Consider the following 21,285-nt stretch of genomic DNA (forward strand, 5'->3'; position numbering starts at 1 on the left):
GGGTCTGAGGAGATGGAATCGATCTCGCGTTGATGTCCCCAACTACAATCAGGGGGCTACATACAGAAGATGAGGCATATGTGGAGAGCAAAAAAACTGTACAGGACTATCCTTAAGTCTATTACTGGGATATGTGGGAAAGACATGCTCCCACTCAAAATGCATCCTTCTGGTTCCTAGTTTCATAATAAAAACAAAACCAGGGTGTCCAAAGTTATAGTGTACTCCGGGGCAGATAAGTGGAACTGTTGTATTGTTTTGGGCACCTGAATTGCTGCAAAGTCCAAAACCAAAGATTCATACACATAATATATCAATCCTACACTTCTCAATCTCATGAAGAATTAGAGCATGTTTCACTTCTTCTTTCAAATGTCCAATATCTCAACAACAACAAATAATAATTTTTGATTTTTCTTGCCTTATGACTGTTATTAGTTTTGCCTTGAATTCATCACTACACTTGGCATTGTGTAATCTAAAGGCAACTTTATTGAATGGTTAAACTGATTACTTTTTGATAATCATATTAATGGGGTCCATATGGCTTGGAGGTTGCATCTGCATGTTTATCTTTTCATGGGTTAATATTCATTGTTATTTCTTGGGGATAGAATTGACAATAAGATCCCTGGTCTTGTGGAAAAATTACTACTACAACTGCTAATAACTCACTGCGGCACCAAGCTGCCTGAGGCCAACAAATCTATGTATGCTATTCCTCCGACCTAATCTATTTAAAGCTTCCCTCTTTAAAATCTCCCAGGAAGTTCCCATTTTCTTTAAATCTTTTTTTATGACATCCTCCCACCCAAAACGAGGCAAACCTGGTTTTCCTTGATTCTAGACGGTTGGTCAAAAAGGACAATCTTCGGCAATAGCCATCAAGTGGCAAGTGGCCTAGCCATCTCAACCTTTCTTTTATTATAGTCCTAGAAAGCGGAATTGAACCCGTTTTTTCACAGCCTACTATTTGAAATATGGCCATTCAGCTGGGCACCCAGAACAATCCGTTGGCAATTTCTCTGAAAAAAATCTAATAAATTTTCGTTAGCTTTTGGGAGCACTCATGCTTCAGAGCCATATTTGGCCATTGTCATCACTGTTGTTTCCAATATTTTAATCTTGGTTTGCAGACTTATCTTCTCATTCTTCTGAACTTTATTTTGCTGTGAAAAAACACCCTGACCCTTGGCTATTCTATTTTGTACACCATCACTGCTCCCACTGTCTTTACTAATAAAACTACCAAGGTAAGTGAATCTGCCCAATTAATCAATAGTTTCGTTATCCAATGTCACATTTTGATATTCTTTTATTCCTAGCCTTAATGACTTAGTTTTCTTAACATTTATTTTCAAACCTACTCTATAACCCTGAACTCGCAAAACCTCTAAAAATTCATTCATTTTGCTCACACTTTCATCTAATATCCTTAAATCATCAGCATAATCTAGGTTGAGAAGAAGTTTTCCTCTCCATTTGAGTCTGGTGTCCCCCATTGCCTTTTTCTGTGATCCTTAAGACGAAGTCCATCAAAATGATCCAAACAAAGGAGGATAGAACATAACCCTGCTTAACTCCTGATTTAATGCAAAACAAGTTGCTTAGCTCATTTCCAACCTTAACCGCAACAGTATTATTCTCGTATATAGCACAAATCATTTCAATTTATTTGTCTTGTATACCATATAAGAATAACCCATTTGCTAAAGGTATCACTTTGTATAAAACCCCTTTGTTTGTAAGAAAGTACAAGTTCAGTTCCAAAGACTCCTTTAATATTGATGTAAGAACAATCTTTTCTTAGAGTCGTATAAGAATATTTTTTACTATTCCTCTTTTAGTATTTTTTTAAAGAATGATTATATAGAAGAAAACTGGTTATTCAAATGGAAGCTCATAGTAATCTGTGAGAATAGATTAAAATGCTCAGATTTATAATTTTGAGTATAAGACAAGACGCAACCGTGTCATAAAGGATACAGCCAGATTATATACTTTTTATGATGATAGAAAAGAACATAATTTTCATTAAATCGTACAAAGTAGCATCAACCAGCATGACACTTATCCTTTTGAGGTAAATAAAGCCTTTTTTTGTGAGATAAGATTATAATTTATGAAAATAAAGCAGATTCGGTTCATTTATTATAATTTAGATCTCTGCCAACACTTAAAGTTTAAACGTACGATAAACAAAATTGCAACCCTGATTGACTCAACATTATTTAAATTTTTAATTATTACTTTTTCTTTTTCTATAGTGATTTTGTGAGGCGAAAAGAAAGATTTTATTTAATTAATTTTTTTCAACAAAATACATTTATTTTTGCGTTTAATTATGGTTTTTTACATAAAATGGAAACGTAAAAGTTGGATATGAAAATCAAATAAACATTTGACTTGTAACAAAATTAGTTTAAATTCGTTATTTTAATTTAGGTGTGACGATCTACAAGAATAAAATATATTTTTGTTTAAAACTACAATACTTTTGATTGCTAATTCGTACAAAGGTTTCCTATAATACCTACTTTTGAACTAAGGTAATATAGCTGCTTTAGTCGATTAAATTAAAAAACGAACCTATCCCCAAATACTTCCGTAAAAAAAGGTCAGAACCATTTTAAATTTAATACCAAAATAAAAAATATAAACAGTTCCAACAATCTTTTCATAACAATACCGAAACTTCTCCACAAAGGAAGATTTTCAATAGAAAAATAAGTAACTCTATTCTACTAAATACGAGTAAAATTAAAGTCAAATTAAAATTTAGGCGTGAAAAGACCAGCTTAATTCAGGGTAAAATGCAATTTAAAACAAACAAAAATTAAATAGACAATCGAGTTAAATTGAAAACAAACAGAAACTTCAAAACTTCGACTAGGGCTAACTCTAAATTTTTCTAATGACTAAAATGTTATTTGCACTTGTTTAGCAAATGACTTACATTTTGAACTGTGCATAATATCAACAGTAAAAGGAAAAATCAACAAAAAAAATCTTGAAAACTGAAGAAATTTTATTAGGTGTTTTTTTATGTGCGTTGATATTCAATTCCAAAGCAATTTTTTCCAAGTAATTTTCGTTTATCATCGCTATAAAAAACGAAATTTTTGAGCTGTTTTGCTGCAAATACAGGGCACTGTTTATATAATTGCAGCCGGGAGAACCATCTGGTCCTTTGGATTTGTAGTTATACAGGGCTTTGAATGATTTGTGTAATTCATCTCTTTACTTGAACAGCAAATTAAACATTACAAAGGTACTTCTCCTATATTTTGGGGGGAGGGGAGGAGGAGCCCTTAGTTAATTACGGGGTAGGGGTAAATAAGGTTTGAGTGTTATCTACTCTCTTGTAAATTAAGTGACCGTAAAAGGCTCTTAAAATCTTTCTTTTACAAATTCAAACACTAAAGCATTTTTACCTTTTTACTCCTTGATAATCTGGTAGAGTTATCTTGTTCAAAAAAAAACTTGCTACTTTTTCTTATGACAAAGCCGTGTCATCTCAAAATTTTTAACATTCACGAGGAGAAGAGCACTTGACGTGTCTGCAAAACCTTTTCGTGACATTTCTAGACACGCCGAACGTTTTCCTTCTTTTTTCAACAACTGATATGAGTTGATAGTAAACCTATGCTGCAGTTTCACTTTTTTCCACCAAGGATTCTTTTGGAGGCTATCACTGCTTAAATATTATCCCTGTTTTAATTGGAATCGTATTTCTCCTTCTTCTTTCAGGTCATCGAAATGATTCGCTAGCTCTATGTTTGAGAGTGTCGAAATTTGTTATCTTGCAGCTAACCGTCTTAGGTCTGGAGTTTTGTTTTATTATTTCAGATTGTGATCAGACAAAGATTTTGAGCTATTATCCTCAACTTTAAATGAACTATATTCCATTAATGATCTTTTTCAGCGTTGTTTAAGGATAAAAAAGTCAGTTTACTACTACTACTACTACTAATAACTCACTTTAGTACCAAGCCACCTGAGGCCAACGTAGCTACGCATGCTCCTCCTCCAACCTAATCCATTTAAAGCCTCTCTCTTTACACCCCTCCAGGAAGTTTCCATTTGCTTTAAATCCTTATTTATGACATCCTCCCAACCCAGACAAGGACGAACTGCTTTCCGTGTAGCCCCAGACGGTTGGCAAAAAAGGACAATCTTCGGTAATCTATCATCCTTCATCCGTATAACGTGGCCTACCCATCTCAACCTTTTTTTCATTATAGCCTTAGAAAGTGGGATTGAACCACATTTTTCGTACAACCTACTGTTTGAAATACGGTCAGTCAGCCGAGTACTAGAACAATACCTAGAACAATCCAGACCTAGAAGGTCTGGTTTCTGCTAAAATATGATACTGATGACTTGAAACGGGTTCAACAAGGCTTAATTTGGTAGTCTCTGTCAACTTTCTATCTGTGTCCTAGTCCAAACTTTCCAATTACCTGATTGGTCGTCTGATAAGATGGACTCAAACTCACGTTGATGTCCCCAGCAGCATTCAAGTAATTAAATACAACATCTGAAGGTGAAACTCTTTGAAAATCTGTATAAAATTGATCCACAGTGTCACCTGTGGCATAAGAAGTATAGGAATATTTGGAGTGCATAAGAACATGTAAATGGCTGTTTTTAAGCCTAATTCACGCAAATTTAAGAAAGAAAAAAACCCCACTCAAAATATATCCTTCTCGTTCCTTAGTTAATAATAAAACCAACATCAGGGTTTCCAAAACTATCTTCTACTCCAGAGCAGCAAAGTGGAACTGTTTTATTTTTTTGGGCACTTTAATAATTGCAGAGCCAAAACATAAGATTCAAACACAGAATATATCAATCCTAAACTTATCAATCTCACGGAGAATGAGAGATTCCGTAGCTTCATCTTTCACATATCCAATATCCAAACAAAAAAATAATTATTCTTGATTTTTCTTGCCTTATGACTGTTATTGGTTTTACCTTAGATATGGCTTCATCACTATACTCGAAATTGTGTATTCTAACGGCAACGCTGTTGAGTTTTTGAATTTTTAGTTTTGATAAAATCGTTAATGGGGCTCATAACGCTTGGGGATACGTCGTAGCTGCATGTTTAACTTTTCATTTTCTAATATTTGTCGTCATTTCTTGGGAATAGATTTGACCATAAGATCCCCAGTCTTCTGGGAAAACATTTCAATCGGAAGGGTTTTAAAATGTTTTTGAGTTGGCTTTTAGTGCAACCTCATTCTTTATTTGAAATATTTATTTGCCTTTGGAACCTATCTTGATTCTATTTACACAGTCTTTATTCTCTTGATTCCTCTCACAAAAATCAAAAATGTATTTCCGTTCTAAGATTATCATTTTGTATAAAACTCCTTTTATTGTAAGAGAGTACAATTTCTGTCCCAAAGACTGCTTTAGTATTGATGTAAAAAATAATCATTATTTCTTGAGAGCCATATAAGGATATTTTTAAACTTCCTCTTTTAATGTTTTTTTTAAAGAATGAATGTATAGGAAGTAACTGGCTATTCAAACTGAAGCTCATAGTAATCCGTGAACACAGACTATAATTTTTCAGATTTTTAATTTTTAGTATAGACCAAGAGACAACAGGGTCATAGGAAATGCAATCGGATTATATACTTTTTATGATGCTAGCAAAAAACATAGTTTTCGTCAAATCGTAAAAAGTAGCATCACCCAGTATGACACCGATCCTTTTGTGGTAGATAGATTTAGACTTTTTGGTTATGTGGGATCAGATTATAATTTATGAAAATAAAGCAGATTCACTTCTTGCGTTGTAATTTACAGCTCTACCAATACTTAAAAATTAGACGTAAGATTAAAAAAATAGCAACCCAGATTAAATAATTATTAATTCTATTTTTGATTATTAATTTTTTTCTTTTTCTATGGTGGTTTTATGAGGCGAAATAAAAAGATTTTATTTAACTAAGTTTTTCCTCAAAAATATGTGGATTTTAGCATTAAATCATGATCCTTTAGATAGAATGGTAACGTAAAACTCCAATATGAAAATCAAATAAACATTTGACTTGTAGCAAAATTAGTTTAGATTTGTTATTCTACTTTAGATGTGACAATCTACAATAATAAAACATATTTTGGGATGAAAATTTCCATACTCCTTATTACTAATTCGTGCAACAATTTCCTGTAATACCTACTTTTGAATTAAGGTACCCTAGGTGGTTGATCCGGTTAAATTGAAAAAACCACTACCCTCTCAAAATCACTTAAATAAGGTTAAAGTCATATTCAATTTAAGACCAACAGAAATTTATCGAAACAGTTTCCAATACTGTTTTCATAACAGTTCCGAAATTTAACCACAAAGAAAGATTTTCAATAAAAAATAAATAACTATATCCTACCAAATACGAGAAAAAATAATGTAAAATGAAAATTCAAGCTTAAAAAGACCCAGAATAAAACAGAATTTAAAGAAAACAAAAATTATAATAGACATAATATATCAATACTAAGCTTATCAATCTCAGGGAGAATGAGAGATAGCGCAAGTTCTTCTTTCACAGATCTAATATCGCAAAAAAGTATAATCATTCTTGATTTTCCCTGTCTTATGGCTGTTATAGATTGTTATTGGTTTTACCTTAGATTGTTATTGGTTTAGCCTTTCTCAGCGAAAAAAAAAGAGAAAATTACACACCAACAATTTAAGACTTTTCTTAAGACATTTTAAAATTGCCACGACAACTAAACCAACACAAAAAAAATTGGTGGGTAATTTTCTCTTTTTTTTCTGCTGAGAAAGTTTACCGGACGTGGGGCCGAAATATTTGGAGTATTTTTATTTTTGTTAGCTAAAGTGTAGTTTATATTTTATTTTGTTTACTGCTTTATAAAATTAAACCCGTTTAATCGTCAATTATTTTTTCGTTTAGTTATTCTAATATAGAGGTGACCTCTAGACTAAGAATAAAAACACATTTTGGCAAAAAAAATACAATGCGCCTCATTATTAATTCATGCCACCATTTCCCTTAATGCCTACTTTTGAATCAAGGTACCTTAGCTCCTTAAGCTGATTAAATTAAAAAAAAAAACTATCCCCCAAAAATTCCATTACAAGAAATTAGAGAGCCTTGTTAAACTTGAGAAAAACAAAAATAAATTTAAACAGTTTTCAACAGTTTTTTCATAACAATTCCAAAATTTTTCCACAAAGCAAGATTTCCAATTAGAAATGAATAACTATTTCCAACTAAATATGAGAAAAATAAAGTGAAATTAAAATTCAACTGTAAAAAGACATATAAAAAAATGGAATTTAAAAGAAACAAAATCATAATAGACAATCGAGTTAAATTGTAAACATACAGAATTTTCAACAAATAGAAGCTGGGCTAACTCTTAGTATCTCCTGGGACTACATCGTTATTTGCGCTTGTTTAGTAATAACTTGTATTTTGTGTCATAATATCAACAATAAAAGAGAAAATAAAACAACAAGAAAACTGAAAACATTTTTATTAAGTTTCGATGGGTAGTTTAATATGCGTTGATGTGCGCTTCCAAAGCAATTTTTTCCAAGTTATTTTGCTTATTATTATTATAAAAAGGAAATTCTTAAAATGAATGTTATGATTTATTCTTTTTAAGAGAAAAAAGTTTTTAGACAAATTTGTCAGAAATCCTTATTTTTTGGTAGAATTAATTAAGAATTGTCAAAATTTCCTTGAAATTTATGAACACAATAAAACTTCCTATTTAAGAAGTCAAATATCGTATTTATTTATAAAAAAAATATAAATATTATTCATCATGGGGAAAGATGCAGAGCTGATTGAATAGGGTTAGCCTTAATACTCCAACTTAATATTTATTCCACCCTACCAACTACAATTGGAGGGCAGTTCCAGGGAGAATTTAATATCCAAAAATTTAGAAACTAAAGAACTAAAAAGAGAAACTAAAAAGGTGAAACTAAAAAGGTGCCATAAGAAGCTCTAAAGAATAATTTTTCACAAATCAAGTTTAAAAACGCCCTTTCAAGTCCTCAAGGATTCAATTCATTATTAAAAGAAGAGTTTTTATAGCTATAACAACAAATACGTTGCGTCATTTACATAAAATCGTCTTGTGAGTGATGTAATTCTATGACTAAGGAATTTGGATGAACACAGAGGTAGCCATTATCCTCAAAATTTGTCTCCAGCTTATTATTTATTTATTTTTTCTCCTGGCCATCTATTATGGGAAGGTTACTCCGAGGATAATGTGATGTCCAGAAATGTTTTTCAAGGACACCTTCTCCCAAACAAAAATCTGTTCTTTAAAGCACTAAAGAATAAATTTTTCCAATCATATATATGTGCCAGTTCAAATCTTTAGTAAATTAAGTCATTTTCAAACGAAGAGTTTGCCTTGCTAGAACCACGGTGATTATGTACTATTGACAAGAACTATTTTATTACTGCTACTATCATGTGATTGAGAAACTAGTAAGGTCACAAAAGTAACCACCGTCTTGAAAATGTAAGAAGTATTGTAGTTTTTGGGACGGTAGCCTTCTAATTTTTGAAAGAAATGTAGAAAACCAGGATACCCTGCCCTAAATTTTCTTTGACTCGTTTTGGGGTAACTGATGTGTCAGTTGCATTAAATAGTACCACCACTTTGTGAATTTGCAAAGGATAAAATTAAAAGTATTCAAATAAACGCTCAAATGTGGATAAATCCATTTATTTAGATAGCGACAACGGGTACAAAAGCCTCATAATTTGATCTAACATACAGAGATCGTCTTGAGTAGAAATGCTAAAGTAATATTCTTAAACAAGACAAAAATTAATTTTTTAGGTTATTCAAAAATTAAATCACTTCCGGGTTATTCACTACATTTTTTTTTCTCGGAGAGAGTTCGATGAAAAAGTTCATTCAAAGTCTTGATGTAGATTTTCTTCTTTAATCTTGCATAAATGTAAAATGCATTTCGATTGCAAGTTACAGAGTCTCCTGTGCCTTCTAAGTTGCAAACGAAAATTTGAATCTATAGTTGTATCCTTGGTCGGTCCTATTTTCCCATATGTAGGACGGATTTTCAACGTAACATCTTAAATTAGGTGTTATTCTCTCTGACCACACTGCCTTTCTATGACGAACAAATAAACGTTCAAATGGAGATAGATCCATTTATTTAGAAAGAAAAACGGGTAAAAAAGTCCAAATATTTTGAACGAATATACTCCAATCATCAGCAGTAGAAACAGTAAGTATTAAAATTAAACCAACATATTTACACAAAACAAAATTATCTTTTGGGTGGTTCAAAAATAATGAAATTCTGTGTTATTTACTACATCTTTTCGAAGAGTTAGGTTAAGCATACATAAACCCCAACTCAGGATCAAAGTATCAAAGACATTGAAAAAATGATGATTGCTTCTTCACTTTAAGTGAAAACTTAAACAAGAACTCACGTAGATCAATCCTTCCTAAAAATACCAAGGTCAGTGAAAGAGCAATCTGACTGCTTCCTTGGTTAAGTACAAACTTGCAAGCATACAAATAATAACAACCAACTAAAACCTACCATGGAAAGTGAAAATGAACTATGATTGCTCGTTAGGCTAAATGGAAACTTTCAAAAGAATACAATACCTCACCTCAACTTCAAAGTACCAAGAAAAGTGAAAATGAAATCTGACAGCTTCCTTCGTTAAGCGGATAAAAGCAAAGCGTCTACAAAGGTTGAAAGTGCTAATAATTGTGTAACTGTGAATATAGTGATTAAACCCGTTAATACCAGTGACCAAATAGAGGATGAGTATAGACATGAAACATTGTAGCATATGATGAACTTGTGTTAAAAACTGTATGTAACCCAAATTGAAAAAATGAATATTGCACTGGTTATGACGTAAGAGAAGATAATATGTCCCCTGTCAAGAGAGATAAAGATGAACTATAGCATGGAAAGGATTCAAAACAATCAAGCTTCTTCGATAATAGTAATAATATGTAATATATTATTTGACATTAGATCGATAACAGTGTTTCTTTGTATTAGGTTGTAATAATTTCAATATTTTTTGGGTACTCATTTTTTCATTTTTTAGACAATATTGCTGGTTTTTTGTACAATATGTTTGCGCAAGGTTTTTACAACACCTTTTTGAAATTTTTCTTTACCATTTTTTCTTCAGGATTTTTTTCTTTGAGATGAGATAATGTCAAATAATGTCAAATGAGTCTCACTTCAAAAGTGAGACTCAAGAACAACATTTTTCAAAAAATTCTAAAACTTCCATACATAATTTTATTCCAAAGGTCAAATGAGTATTATTTTGTCTTGTCTTAGTCAGAACAATGTGAAAGGATTTTTTCAAGTTGAAAAAAAACTAAAGCAGAATTTTTCCCAAGACAGTGAAACATAGAATACAGAATTTTTTTTTTTTAACGACTTTGAGTAAATATTGTTTTGTTTGTTTTTTTACCTTGAAAAAAAATCCTTGCTTTTTTGACTTGACAAAAAGTCTTATAAATTAACCTCTGACCTTTGATAAACATAATCTGCTTTGCAAGCTCTTCAACTTTTTGAAAAAAAAAACACTCTTTTGTATCTCTTTCTTTTCAAAAAACTCATTTATGTATCCCTGATTTAAGAAAAAATCTCTTAGAAAAATCTTGAAGAAGAAAAATTGAAAACGAAACCTTGAAGAAAAAATTGTAAAGAAAAACCTCCTGAACAAAAAAAATCGAAAATGTATTTTCAGAACCTTATGTTAAAGTTGTTTATAGACATATCAGTTCCTAAAAGAAACATTGGCAATGCCTATGTAAAAAAAAAAACCGGTTTTACTGGGTATCTCTACAAGTGTGCCGATTCGTGAAATTTGTAGAGCAGAAAAAATGCCATTCCAGTAAGATAGGTCTGCATTTGATTTTAGGTTCCTAGCTGGTTAGAAAACACTGAGCTAGTGGATTCTTGGGGGGCATTAAGGTTGTGATAATCATCATTGAATTATTGAGAAAGGCATCGTCCCATTCTTGGAAAAAGTCTGTTTTTTTCACTAAACACAATTTTGCCAAGTTTATCTTAACATTGCGCTAGCATAGTTGATCAAAATAGTGAATTAGTCCGTCCAAATCCCACTTCAGTGTGGAAGCTGATAAAGAATATGAAATCATGATACTGTTGTGATGATTTGCTCCTAAGTTAAGCAGATTTAATTTTTTGTTTTAAATTTGAACGTTCACCACATGCCTGTTCAATCCAAATATAGCAAGAATTTGAGCTTAGTGCTGTGCTTGACCGTTTTGACCGTTTGATTCGTTTCTTAGTGCCAGTGTTAATGGTGAATAAAGCTATAAGGAGGCTAAAGAAATGCTTTCAAATGATGTTGATGAGGTGTGTGACATAAATTTGTTTTATGATAGTGCTAAGCCTATTGAACATATTGCATTACTTTATCAGATGACTTTCTTATTTTGGATCATAGCCTGTTGTTCTTTAAATTGACATAGTACTCCAGCTCTTAAAAAGGTAAAGAGCCAGAACAATGTACTTCATACCATCCTATTACTGTTGCCTCGTAATGTGTAAATTAATTGAGCTGCTTATAACAAATGATGTTAATAGTTGGTGTTTCACTCTTGATAGTCAGTTTAGCTTTAAACTAGGGCTAAGTAGAGAGTTTTTACACTGTCTCATTGCATTCTTGTTGTTTGATGCAAAGAAAAAAAGTTTACATTGATTGCTCATGATGCAAGGAGAGCTTTAAACTCCGAGATACGTGCTCATCTTCTTTATGTAATCATCGAAATGGTCAGTCCAGGTCAAAATTCTCGATCCCTAGAGATCTGTACCATAAATTGAAATAAACATAGAATTTCCTGGGTCACCTAATCTGAATAATAGGCCCTGAAGTGCTTATTCCTGTTTATTAAGGTATTATGCACGAAGCTAACCCCTTTAGAGTCCCTGCATGTAAATTTTCCGAGTTGAAGAAAATTTTTATCGACCGCCAATTGCGTGTTATATTACTTGTTTTTTTTTAATGAGAATAAAAGTGAAATGCTTTCATTTAAGCCCCATTTTAAGCATGATTCCATCGTTCCTGTTCGGCTCAGTAATAAATTTCTTTTTTAAATCTTAGTTATTCTCCGATAATCTTATTAAACTTGCTCTGTTGCAGTAACTCTGCTGCTCTGTTGCAACAACTTCTCCAAGTTGTTTTTAATGTCTCATTAATCAACTGTTAGTTAAAAAGACGGTTACTTCCTGTTTTAGTAAAGACAAACAATTGTTTGTTGTATAATTTAGTTGTAGTAGTACAGTTGGTGGGAGTTGTTGAATGGTCAATTGAGTCAATGGATAAATGTCCCATTTATCCATTGATTGCTAAAAAGGGAGTTACCTCTTGTTGCACCATAGACATTCTTTTTGGTCTTATTTAGTTGTTAAGAACACTTCCTTGAAAGAGGCCAGCCGTTATTCATTTTACTTAAGTTTACGACGGAATATGAACTAACAGCAGTTTTTGAAAACTCTATGTAATGTGTATTGTATTTATTCGTAGTTTTTTTGCTTTTATTTATTTTCTTCTCGGGTTTAGTCGTTTTTTTGTCTCTAGATATTTTTATTTTAAATATCTGTCTAACTCCTTATTTAAAGTTTTGTTTTTCTCCCTAGTGAAAGACTCCCCGACGTGGAACCAAAATGTTCCAAATACTTTCATCTTTTAATTATTTTGCTGTTCGTTTGAAACTTTGCCACTCCTTTGTTTGAATTATAACCCTTTTCTCCAACTTGATTTTTGTAGAGTATCCTCAAAATACTGAGCTACAGATCCCCTTACTACTGTTATCGAAAAATGAGCTAAATTTAAAATGTCCCTCGATCTAAATCATGATTTTTGTGTGCCATTTTTTCAAAGCATAATTTATCAGTAGTGTAATGTGTAAATTAAGTGGTACTGATTTTTGTAATACCAATTTTCTGTATTAGTTTTTTTTATATAATGTTTTTATCTTTTATTGATATTTATCTTTCGAATTTTCCCTTTATTTTGTTTTCCTATTTTCATTGCTCCATTTGTGATTTTTTATCTTTAAAGTGTGAAATGGATATATTCATTCATCTATTTATATCTAATCCAGCAATGTAATGTGATGAGAAACACAATATTTTGCATCTTAAGGAGGTGAAAAATCTTCTGTAATTCTGTCAGACAGTTGACATTCCTTTAAAAGCTAGAGACAACTCTGAAGTCGTATCATAAAGCTACATCCTCAAGGGATATCTAGAGACCCCCACAAAGCTTCCTCTAGAGACCATCTGATCTCATTATGTTTTCAACCGATAAATTTCTCCGTTACAAACTTGCAAATGAAAAAAAAAATCTTGCAAGAAAAAAAAAATTAAAAACAGGTAAATTTTATTTCAAAAATGCTCGCAGGAGTTAGAGTTAAATTTTCTTCTGTGTAGTCTGGACAAGTTTCTAAGATTATATTCCAGGATATGCTTAGAAGGTTCATGAATAAACTGTTGGAATAATTGCAAAATTATTGGTATAAATGACTTTCAGATTAATGGGGCTAAAGTTCAAGGTGTATTTGCATGGGATGAATTTCTGTGTGTAATTCAATGCAAATATGAAAAAAAAAACAGCTTATGAGGCTTAAGAACTTATAAAGTCTTACTATGAGAAAGTACCGTGAGAAACCCATTATATTCCTACATAACACGTTGAGGTGTACCTATACCTAAGACTTGGCTGGTGGAATACAAGACATTAATTTAACACCAAAAGACAAGACTAAAGATTAAAAATCTTTTTTGTGTGCCCAAAAACCAAACTATAAAACCGAATAGCTTCAAGAACACTTCATAGTTTTTGATTTGGGAACTAATACATCCAATATGATTGAATGAATATTTCTTTTTAACCATCCATAAAAAAAAAGAAAACGGTGAATTAAAATAAAAGAGTAGAAAACCAAACAAACATGTCATAAAGATATACACAAATTACTAATAATACCAAATCTAAATTAGTATGCCCTTCCACGGGTGAGAAGAGGAATGGTTACTCAGTGTCCAAAACTGTTCATCCCAGGCCAGAACCGGTTCTATCGCACCAAAATGGTTAACGAAGTACCTATTCTTGAGCTATTGATACTTTGCGGACTAGAAATGGAACTTTTGCAACACTCACTTATCATATTCAATAAAAATGTCCCAATATGTTGTCAAATATAGAATGTGCAGGCGATCCACATTGTTATACATTCGAGAAAGGGCCTTCAGTTCAAGAATAGGCTGCAGTGTAACCAGAAATAGCAAAAACAAATCCAAGTTTATGTTGAGCACTCCAAAGCAACAACTTTTACGTATTCTTAATCTAAGATCCAATTGAGAAACCTAAATATGTTATTGTACTGCTAGGTGCCACTTTACTATCACCTAGATAGTCACTATCGGGCATATAACTACAGCGTAAGCTATAAAGAAGAGATGGGAATTCTCAGCATTTATATGTAGTCTTATTTGTATATATCTGCCAGATAGGTTATCGAAATTCTCTTGAAGACTGGCTATTGACATAACGGATCTGACACATCACCCGCAAAAGAAAGCACTGAAGGATCCATTCCTTTTGAAATGCAACTAAAACATAGGCCATTCTGAGCAGGAAGAGACGTTTTCTTGTAGATAATCGGTAATTTGAAAACTCGTTTTTTAGCATGGTATACAGTATAGCTATAACCACCTCTAGTGGGAAGTGCCATAATCACCCCTAGTGGGAAATAAGGATTAGGAGGTATATTTCCTGACATAAACCATTGTAAAACTCTCTACTACCCTCAGCTGCTCTCTGTGATGAATAAAAAGTGCGGTAAACACTATCTTGATTAGAATAAGCAATGAAAGAGTAATTTGCAACTAAGCTCTCAAATGATTATAAATATTTTATTTTATAGGCTTGCTTGGTTATATTCACGCATAATTGACATTGATGCGAAATCTGGCTTTTTGCATTGGGATATGTTTAACGGCCTAATCACTAGTAATCAAATTGATTTTGAAATATTGGTTCAGGAAACATGGAATAAAACATGGGTAACAAGATTAAAAAAACTAACACATACACACTTAAAGTTAGAAAGGGCTCTGCACATAACAACTTTAAGAGACCCTGTAGATGCTTTTGAATCTCTATTTCACCACCTTGAATTAGCTCAATTTTATAATGTGTCTTCATTTGCTGAATTTGTTCTAAAGTGTAATAGCACTGAATGCCCTGGTAGAGGTAGAAAGCATGGACTATGGGGAAGAAATCAATTAAGTTACAGCTTAGGGCTTGAAGAAAAATATTTTGATGATATGAAGATGATTGAACAATTTTCTAAGGAGATTGAAGAACAGTTCGATCTGGTGATGATAGCTGAATACTTTGAGGAGTCCTTAATAGTTTTGAAGAATATGTTAAATGTACCTTTGATACACGTCATAAGCGCTAAAGTCAATGCTCGACATAATGATTCAAAGCATGTTGTAACTACTCAAGAAAGAAGTATTCTGTCAAACTGGTTGAAAGCTGATATTCATCTTTACCAGCTATTCAGAAGGTAATTAATTTTTATTTTTATAAAGTTTTTCTTATAATCTAATTATACGGTAATGAAGAGAGTTATACTTGCCAGAAAAAGGTTTACCTATATCGAATTTCTTATTGGCCATTGAAAAAGTTTTAAGGGGTTCTTCTTCTGTGGTACCCCTAAATTTCACTTTCTTGATACCCTATATGTAAAGTGATAGGCGGTGACACGGGATACTCCGACATTTTGCTGCATTTGTTTCACCTATTTTAGTTGTTTCAAAAGTTTTTTGTACTTGAGCAATAGAAGAAGATAGGAAATGTAATAAAGACATCACAAGAGGCTAGTTGTTCCAGACTCTAGCTGGATATTGGAGAATTTGTCAAATTTTTTTTAATTACCTTTTCTGACTCTTAATACTTCTCTTTCTAACGAGACCCATGTCTTCAAAATAGTTAGGGGAATAAAACAGCATGAAACCGGACATCATTAACAGACGTCTAAGTATTTTTTTAAATTTAGGTACAGTGGAAATCGGTAACACAATATAGAGGAGACAGAGATAAATTTCCACGATATTTAGCGGAATAACGAAGAATTGTGTTTATCCTTTGATAGCTAGCAACTCCTCTTTTTATTTCTAAGAGGGATAGTCCTAATAGATTATGTTAGAATTTTGCATTTGCTTTTTACTAGCTTTGAGTCACAGATGTTTTTTCAGTTTAGTTTATGCATATGCATAGGAGTGTATATTTGGTCTATAAGTGGAACATGGTTTTTATATTCACCCGAAGGTATCGAGGTATATGTAAAATTTGATATGCCCTGTTGGGTGTTTAAATTTCATTGGGTTGTTGATGCTTTAGTTTTATCTGAGATACCAAATATTGGAATATTTAAATTCATTCTATTTTTTCTTCTATGTCAAGTAGTGTTCTGTTGTTGAGTGTTCTGTTGATGCTTTATATTTATCTGAGAAACCAAATATTGGAATATTTAAATTCATTCTATTTTTTCTTCTATGTCAAGTAGTGTTCTATCTGTGCTTTTTAAGGCATCGAGGTTCAAAATTGAAATTAGACTGGCTTTCTGTCTCTCAATTGTCTAGAGACCGTAAACTGTCAAAAACCCTTCAAATAGCACTTATTCATTCACAGAAATAGCAGTATAATTATACCAGCTTGTCAATCTGGTCTCTACCACGATCTGAAACGATTCTTTTTGGCAAAAACCTTGTAAAAATTTTAGGTAGCTGAAAATATTCTAGGAGACTGTTCAAACACTGGAAAATATATATAAACTGGTTGCAATCATTTTATATTTTATTGCCTTCTGGTCATGATAGTACCAATTTTGTTCTAAAAGCAATAGCCTTGATAGAGTACACTTGTGAAAAACAGCTAGAAATTTTCCAAGATTTCTATGCAATTGGAGAAAATAGAGAAAAATCGTAGCAAACATTTCTTAGGATCTCCAAGAAGCTACGGCCTGATATTAAAAGCGCTATCTTCCGACAATGAATACTTGAGTACTTTTTCAATATAAATTTTCAATTTTAACATGGGATTTTTGAGCTCCATCAGTTAACTTAATCACGGGCTTAATGTCTCCTATCTTTCTATATGCTAGTTTTTATATGAAGAGTCTTCATCATACTTATTACATTGTCTAACTCACAAAATAGCTTCTATTTTTATTAAATTTAATAGTTGAAAATTACTCTTTTTTCTTTTTTCGTCTTGAAGATATTAACTATTTAAGAAAATAAAGCTGTTTATTCCTTTTCTATGTCTTAGCAGAATCACTTGCATATAGTAACACCAACGCATTTCTTGACATTTATTTTTTATCCCACACCAGTGAATCTGATGACTTAATTGACAGATTCATAGAAGATTCGTTTATTTGGATAATTGAAACTATCCAAATAAATCTCTTTCAACTTCTTCCATTGCTTAAATAGACCTTTTTCCAGCCCACTCACGAACAATCGATCAAGAAAGTATATCAGGATGAATAGTGGTTTGGTTGACCCGTCAGCTTCGATGCACTCCAGAGCATGATCAATGATCCGGATTATTTTACACCTTGATCTATCTCTGTCACTCAGAATAGATCTGGTTAAGTTGAGGTGGAGAGGAGGGGGCTATTAAAGAGGAAAGTGGCTGTGGAGTACCTATTGAAATCCCTGAATATATTAAACCTAACTTTGTATATTATAGCTCTGGCGTGGAAAATGTAAATTTTTACAAGGTATTCTATTGACACCAAATTGGTTCTTTTTATGAAGGTAGGTTTCGGAATGATCCAATTGATATAATGCACCCGTATATTAGTAGCATTCGAGGTGTTTTTTAAACAAAATTTATGAATAGGGGAATTCAGATAGTGTTAGGGCATCCATCTCACAAAAATTTTATTCAAATGACATACCGGGTAATTTACTTTCATTTTATATCATTAATGCAAATCAAAAAGTTCACCCGTTCTACATGATATTGAAGGTGCATTTTTTGTTGGAATTGATAGTCTGGTAAAAAAAATTGAATAACTAGTGGGGAGGCTAAGGGGTCGGGGCTTTTGTTTGTTAATAGCTTATATTTAAATATTGGTATATTTCATAAAAACTATATTTGAAGTGATGGAAGGGGAAGAGGAAGAAGAAATTACTAAAACAAATTTAGATTCAGAAAGTTGTCAGCTTGTAGAGTACGTTTTTCGATGCAACACTGTGATACTTTAGTTATGCCTTTCTTTTTTCTGCAAATAGGCCCTTGCAAAAAGTACCACTAAGGAATATTTGGGCAATTTAGAAATTAATGAGGATGTTGCTAAGTGTAGGTTTTACAATGTGGACAATAAATTTTTAACAGTTAAATATCTGGTAGCACTCGAAGAAACAGACATTTTTCAGGAGTCTAACGAAAATTTGAGAATTAATAGCGTGATTCATTGTGCAACAGGATTTAAAGAAGGGATGTATGAAAATATAGAGGGGGATTTATATTCACATAGGGATTCATCCATTGAATTTTTTAAGCTATGGGTATGGGTTCTTTTCAAACCTACCTGTGAACAGGATTCATCATTTATCTCATAATACAGACATTACTTAGGTTTAATATAAGGGGGGAAACATAGGAGGATAGACTGTTACTATTGTTAAATTTGTCTGTCTAAATCTTCTCCTAAATTACAATACAAACATCATGTGAAGCATTCCAAGCGTCATGGCTATTAGTCTGTAGAGACAGTTTAGGGTGATAGAGTAAGAGATGGGATGAAGAGATTCCAAAGTACTCTTTTGCAAAGAGTGTTTTTGATTTTAAAGCTAATCTAGCATATTCGGTGGAGACTATGAGCAAGATACAGCTTTGACACCCCTTATTAAAATAAAAAAAAAACAATTTCCAGGCTGTATATCACATATACCTATCACCAAGGATAATCTTGCGTTTAGGGACTGGTGATTGTGTAGGAACTGTCGGGAAAAAATCCAGATATGACACTTGCCATCCACTATTAAAATCATGATTATGAATCCCAGCTCATGGTGCAATAATTTTCATGGGTGGGCCCAAAAAATTCTGAAACTTCAAAGTTAATTAAGAGTTCTTTTTGCACGTTAAAACACACGTTCTTACTTTGATTTGAAATTTGTATTACAGGGAAATGTACGATTAATGAGATTCGAAGCTGTATATGGCACACAGGTAGAAGGTTCTTAGATATGATATTATTCCTAAATAATTTTAAGAGATATTAGTCTTGGTTTAACATGGAGAGTTATTGAAAATAATAGAAAGCAAACGAAAAAAATATCCGATTTTAAGGTTCCTTTATGATTTTTTTTCTCAAATCCCTTAGTGATTAAATTCAAGTGCAAAGAAGTGAAGACTTTAAAAGTATCATTTCCTTAAACAGCGAGTTCCTGATGTTAAAATGTATTATTTATAAGCATGTAAGGGTAAATACCCATACGAGGGCTACAACTTAATCTCAAGGTTTTAGAAGGGAAAACTAACACCCATCGAATCATTGTATGAATCACTTCACGATCTTCAATGCACCACTGCCACATATGAATCCTTTAAAAGTTTTAGGCAAAGCTGATGTGTAAAAACGGAGGGGTGGGTATTACTTTAAATTTTACCTGGTAAGTGATGTATTGATGTTGTTGGAAATTGTATGCAAAATAACGATTAAAATAAACGAAGAATTTCGGATATATTTGGGCTATCATTTTCTATTCTTCACCTGATGAAAAAATAACACTTAAAATAAATAAAGGGAAAATAGGGTTTACAAATGACCCTGATCAACACCTATTGGTACAAACTGATATGCCTGGTAGGTATATTTTTCAGACTCAATCGAAAAATTTACCCCAAAAAGTTGGACGCAGTTTTCTTGAATATGAACTCCCTCTATCAGTTGTTAATGTGTCACCACTCTTCACCGTGTTAATATTAGAAATGATTTGAAAACGCTTGTGATTTCCCTAGTTTTGACAGCCTAATTCTCCAAAATATTACCAAATTTCAGAAAAATGGACAACAGATACATAATCATGATTATAATAGTGGAAGACAAGTGTCTTATATGGAGTTTTCTCCGACAATTCCTACCACAATTACCCATCGCTAAATAAAAGATATATTTGCACTTACACTTTTATATTTATTTTGTATATACAAGGGTTCTCAGTTTCATATTAAAAGAATTTTGTTTCTACATAGCCCCCCCTTCATGCACATCTATGACTAAGGGTACTTAAACGAGGAGACTTCCCTTCCCTCTTTCATTAGGTTTAGCGAACCCCAGGAAATTTTGGGAAGTTTTGAAGTTAAAAGGAAGTTTGGGAAATCTTTTTCCTTCTTTTTTCCACGGATATCAAGCAAAAAATGACAACTTTGCTTTTATTTGAAATTAAAATAAAATTTGAAAATCAATAATACCGTTGTGATTCATTCGTACGGAGGCTCCTATTACAGATTGAACTGTGCAATGGAAGATTTAGCATGTGAGACACATCAATCAGATATACATTTTACTTACCTAAGAACATAGAAATGTGGATGGATGACGTTTTAAAATAACTGGTTTGGATATGGGGAAAGAGCCGTACTCATTACCTATATATATATATATATATTTATATATATATATATATATATATATATATATATATTTATATATATATATATATATATATATATATATATATATATATATATATATATATATATATATATATATATATTTGTGTGTGTATATGTGCGTCTGTTTGTTTGCGCGCGTGTGTGTATGTGTGTGTATGTTTGTATGTTTGAGTGTGTATGTGTGTTTGTGAGTTTATGTGTGTTTGTATGTATTTGTAAATCTGAATTTAAGTAGGAATGATTAAAATCACATATTTTGTGTTACAGTTTTTAATGTTTTTTAATTATTTACAAGTGTAAGTGCGTATTTATTTGTGTGATTGTTCCTTTTGTTCGAGTGTGTATGCGTGTTTTTGTTGTGTTTGTGTATTTGTATTTGTGTGTGGCTGTGCATGTGTATTTGTGTATGTGCGTGTTTTTATATATGTGTGTGTGTTTGTGTGTGCGTGTGTGTTTGTTGGTGTGTTTTTCTGTGTCTGAGTCTGTGTGTCTTTTTGTGTGTGAGTGCGTGCGTGCGTTTGTG

At 32.2% G+C, this 21,285-nt stretch overlaps 1 long non-coding RNA gene across 1 annotated transcript; it reads left to right on the forward strand.

The window, feature by feature from the left end:
- The first annotated feature begins 1,948 nt into the window (after window positions 1-1,948).
- On the forward strand, window positions 1,949-15,691 carry LOC136042963 (uncharacterized). The gene is made up of 2 exons (XR_010621516.1): window positions 1,949-2,083; window positions 14,983-15,691. It is a non-coding gene; the product is annotated as an uncharacterized LOC136042963 (long non-coding RNA).
- The last annotated feature ends 5,594 nt before the right edge of the window (window positions 15,692-21,285 follow it).

This window comes from Artemia franciscana, unplaced genomic scaffold (assembly GCF_032884065.1).
Source record: "Artemia franciscana unplaced genomic scaffold, ASM3288406v1 Scaffold_2557, whole genome shotgun sequence".
Lineage (NCBI taxonomy): Eukaryota > Metazoa > Arthropoda > Branchiopoda > Anostraca > Artemiidae > Artemia > Artemia franciscana.